The following is a 5,607-nucleotide window of genomic DNA, read 5'->3' as shown; positions in this document are numbered from 1 at the left end:
GCCCTGGTCAAATGTAGTGCTCTTATGTAGGGAATATGATTTGCCCTGGTCAAATGTAGTACTCTTATGTTGGGAATATGATTTGCCCTGGTCAAATGTAGTGCTCTTATGTAGGGGATATGATGGGACCTGGTCAAGTGTAGTGAATAGAGTGCCATTGTGGATTTAAAAAATATTTTACCTTTATTTAAGTAGATAAATCAGTTAAGAACAAATTCTTGTTTTCAATGACGGCCTAAGAACAGTGGGTTAACTGCCTTGTTCAGGAGCAGAATAACAGATGTTTACCTTGTCAGCTCGGTTTATTTCGATCTTGCAACCTTTCGGTTACTAGTCCAATGCTCTAACCACTAGGCTACCTGCATGCAATGTGAAAACAGGAAATCAAGATGGTCAAAGGCAGAAAAGTGAAGCAATTTAAAAGTTTCCCCCTCGTATCCATATGAGGCGAAGGCAGGCGCAACCTATAACCAGCTGCTTCACCTCCACTGTCTGAGTGAGAGGAAGTGGCTCTTCTTCTGTGCTCCCTTATTGCACGGTGCCACACAGGGCGTGTGAGACAGTCATAACATGTCTGACAGGAATATTTGGGTCATCATATTCCCCCAGGGGAAGAGAACCAATGATGTGACTATGTCTGCGTCCCAAATGACAGCCCATAGGGCTCTGGTCTAAAATGGTGCACTATATAGGGAATAGGGCTCTGGTCTAAAGTAGTGCACTATATAGGGAATAGGGCTCTGGTCTAAAATAGTGCACTATATAGGGAATAGGGCTCTGGTCTAAAATGGTGCACTATATAGGGAATAGGGCTCTGGTCTAAAATGGTGTACTATATAGGGAATAGGGCTCTGGTCTAAAATGGTGCACTATTAGGGAATAGGGTGCCGTTTCAGATGCATCCTATGACTGTCAGTCAGTCTACAGTAATACCTGACTCAGCTCAGACCTCCAGTCAGTCTACAGTAATCCCTGACTCAGTTTAGACCTCCAGTCTACAGTAATCCCTGACTCAGCTCAGACCTCCAGTCAGTCTACAGTAATCCCTGACTCAGCTCAGACCTCCAGTCAGTCTACAGTAATACCTGACTCAGCTCAGACCTCCAGTCAGTCTACAGTAATNCTCCAGGTCCATCAGTATGGCTCCAGGTCCATCAGTATGCCTCCAGGTCCATCAGTATGGCTCCAGGTCCATCAGTATGACTCCAGGTCCATCAGTATGACTCCAGGTCCATCAGTATGACTCCAGGTCCATCAGTATGGCTCCAGGTCCATCAGTATGACTCCAGGTCCATTCTGTTAAAAGGTTGCTTGGGGACTTAGCCCTTACTGGAGAACTCTGTGTGTCTGGGTATTGGGGAGCGTGTGAGCCTCAGCTGACTCAAGCCAAAGGTGAGCATCGCCGGTGAATAAAGAAGTATTTTCCCCCTCTTYCTCCCTCTCTCTCTCTGGAGTCAAAACATGAAGCCATCACAGGCAGGAAGCTGTTTTTCCCCTTCTCTTCTTATGAAATGGATTGCCCTCTGGGCCCTGGCTGAAGTGTGCCTGCCTGTGCGTTGTGTCTGTTCGGTGACTGACTGTCCAGTGTGTAGTTGTGATAGTGAGCAGAGCTGGCAGACTTGGTCTTTCATCTCCTACTGAGAAGATCCCACAGGCCAATAGTCATTAGGAGCCTGGCGCCAATGCTAGTACAGGGGTAGTGAGGTGAGTAGGTAGGTGTGTGTGTGTGTGTGTGTGTGTGTGTGTGTGTGTGTGTGTGTGTTATCACACAGGGTAACCAGTACAAAGTCATATGTGCAGGGGTAAATTTGGCTATAATACATCAGGGTACCAGTACCAAGTCAGATGTGCAGGGGTAATAACATGGCTATATACACAGGGTACCAGTACCCAGTCATGTGCAGGGGTAATAACATGGCTATATACACAGGGTACCAGTACCAAGTCAATGTGCAGGGGTAATAACATGCTATATATCACAGGGTACGCAGTACCAAGTCAGTATCAGGGGTAGAGGTAATAACTAGGCTATATACACAGGGTACCAGTACCAAGTCAATGTGCAGGGTAATAACATGGCTATATTACACAGGGTACCAGTACCCGTCATATGTGCAGGGTAATAACATGGCTATATACACAGGTACAGTACCAAGTCAGTATGCAGGGGTAGAGGTAATAATAGGCTATATACACAGGGTACCAGTACCAAGTCAATGTGCAGGGGTAATAACAGGCTATATACACGGGTAACCAGTACAAGTCATATGTGCAGGGTAATAACTTGGCTATATACACAGGGTACCAGTACAAGTCATATGTGCAGGGGTAAATAACTTGGCTCTATACACAGGGTACCAGTACCAAGTCAATGTGCAGGGGTAATAACTAGGCTATATACACAGGGTACCAGTACCAAGTCAATGTGCAGGGTAATAACATGGCTATATACACAGGGTACCATGTACCAAGTCATATGTGCAGGGGTAATAACTAGGCTATATACACAGGGTACCAGTACCAATCAATGTGCAGGGGTAATAACTTGGCTATATAAACAGGGTACCAGTACCATCAATGTGCAGGGTAGAGGTAATAACTAGGCTATATACACAGGGTACCAGTACCAAGTCAATGTGCAGGGGTAATAACATGGCTATATACCAGGGTACCAGTCCAAGTCATATGTGCAGGGTAATAACTAGGCTATATACACAGGGTACCAGTACCAAGTCAATGTGCAGGGGTAATAACATGGCTATATACACAGGGTACCAGTACCAAGTCAATGTGCAGGGGTAATAACATGGCTATATACACAGGGTACCAGTACCAAGTCAGTATGCAGGGGTAGACGTAATAACTAGGCTATATACACAGGGTACCAGTACCAAGTCAATGTGCAGAGGTAATAACTTGGCTTATACACAGGGTACCAGTACCAAGTCAATGTGCAGGGGTAATAACTTGGCTAATTACACAGTGGTACCAGTACCAAGTCAATGTGCAGGGGTAGAGTAATAACTTGGCTCTATACACAGGGTACCAGTACCAAGTCAATGTGGCAGGGTAATACTTGGCTATATACACAGGGTACCAGTACCAAGTCAATGTGCAGGGGTAATAACTTGGCTATATACACAGGGTACCAGTACCAAGTCAATGTGCAGGGTAGAGTAATAACTAGGCTATATACACAGGGTACCAGTACCAAGTCAATGTGCAGGGGTAGAGGTAATAACTGGCTATATACACAGGGTACCAGTACAAGTCAATGTGCAGGGGTAATAACTTGGCTATATACAGGGTACCAGTACCAGTCAATGTGCAGGGGTAATAACTTGGCTATATAACAGGGTACAGTACCAAGTCAATGTGCAGGGGTAGAGTAATAACTAGGCTATATACACAGGGTACCAGTACCAAGTCAGTGTGCAGGGGTAGAGGTGATAACTTGGCTATATACACAGGGTACCAGTACCAAGTCAATGTGCAGGGTAGAGGTGATAACTTGGCTATATACACAGGGTACCAGTACCAAGTCAATGTGCAGGGTAATAACTTGGCTATATACACAGGGTACCAGTACCAAGTCAATGTGCAGGGGTAATAACTCTGCTATATACACAGGGTACCAGTACAAGTCATATGTGCAGGGGTAATAACTGGCTATATACACAGGGTACCAGTACCAAGTCAATGTGCAGGGGTAGAGGTAATAACTAGGCTATATCACAGGTACCTGTACCAAGTCATATGTGCAGGGGTAATAACTTGGCTATATACACAGGTACCAGTACCAAGTCATATGTGCAGGGTAATAACTTGGCTATATACACAGGGTACCAGTACCAAGTCAATGTGCAGGGGTAGAGATAATAACTAGGCTATATACACAGGGTACCAGTACCGTCAATGTGCAGGGGTAATAACTAGGCTATATACACAGGGTACAGTACCAAGTCATTGTGCAGGGGTAATACTTGGCTATATACACAGGGTACCAGTACAAGTCATATGTGCAGGGGTAATTAACTTGGCTATATACACAGGGTACCAAGTACCAAGTCAATGTGCAGGGGTAATAACATGGCTATATACACAGGGTACCAGTACCAAGTCAATGTGCAGGGGTAATAACATGGCTATATACACAGGGTACCAGTACCAAGTCAATGTGCAGGGGTAAATAAATGGCTATATACACAGGTACCAGTACCAGTCAATGTGCAGGGGTAATAACATGGCTATATACACAGGGTACCAGTACCAAGTCAGTATGCAGGGTAGAGGTAATAACTAGGCTATATACACAGGGTACCAGTACCAAGTCAATGTGCAGGGGTAATAACATGGTATATACACAGGGTACCAGTACCAAGTCATATGTGCAGGGTAATAACATGGCTATATACACAGGGTACCAGTACCGAGTCAATGTGCAGGGGTAATAACTTGGCTATATACACAGGGTACCAGTACCAAGTCAATGTGCAGGGTAGAGGTGATAACTTGGCTATATACACAGGGTACCAGTACCAAGTCAGTGTGCAGGGGTAGAGGTTATAACATGGCTATATACACAGGGTACCAGTACTGTATACACATGGCTATATACACAGGGTACCAGTAGCAGCAGCATACATGATGAGTCAAAATAAACATGTAGGTATTACAGACTGGATCAGGGAGAGGTTGAAAATGTCAGTGAAGACACTTGCCAGCTGTTAGTAATATACTCGGAGTACGCGTCCTGGTAATCTGTCTGGCCTCGCCGTCTGGAACAGCTGGTGCTCTTATGCATGCTTCAGTGTTGCTTGCCTCGAGGCAAGCATAGAAGGCATTTAGCTCGTCTGGTAGGCTCGCATTCACTATGTTTCCCTTTGTTATCCGGGACAGTTTGCAAACCCTGCCAGATCCGACGAGCGTCAGAGACGGCGTAGTAGGATTCCATCTTAGTCCTGTATTGATGCTTTTCCTGGTGTGGGTGGGTGTGTGTGTGGTGTGTGTGTGTGTGTGTGTGTGTGTGTGTGTGTGTGTGTGTGTGTGTGTGTGTGTGTGTGTGTGTGTGTGTGTGTGTGTGTGTGTGTGTGTGTGTGTGTGTGTGTGTGTGTGTGTGTGTGTGTGTGTGTGTGTGTGTGTGTGTGTTGCATCAGTACATTCCTTTGCCATGCATTGATGTAGGTTGAAGTGGTACGTCAACTAAAGATTTTAAAAGATACCAGTGTGCAACAACCACATACGTATCATTAACTAGGCCACATTGCCTCTGTATGTACCGCTATGTTCGTTGCATCAGAGAAAAATTATCAGAGTAAATTTGAAATGCCTGTTTTGCGGACGAGATGTGAGGTGGTTCATTGTACAATGAACAGGTTTGTGTATGGCGGATGCCACAGATGCCTCCCGGAGGGCAGCCAATCAGTCAGCCCAGCTATTTTGATGTGTGCTACAGAGGCCTCCCTGTTCACCTTACCCGCCTGGTATGTGGGGCTTTCACATAGTCGACTGTGGGAGCAAGAAACACAGACCTACACACAACACACACACACACACACACACACACACACACACACACACACACACACACACACACACCACACACAG

The sequence above is a fragment of the Salvelinus sp. IW2-2015 genome, linkage group LG9, assembly GCF_002910315.2.
Source record: "Salvelinus sp. IW2-2015 linkage group LG9, ASM291031v2, whole genome shotgun sequence".
Taxonomy (NCBI): domain Eukaryota; kingdom Metazoa; phylum Chordata; class Actinopteri; order Salmoniformes; family Salmonidae; genus Salvelinus; species Salvelinus sp. IW2-2015.
This window is presented reverse-complemented; position numbering follows the sequence as displayed.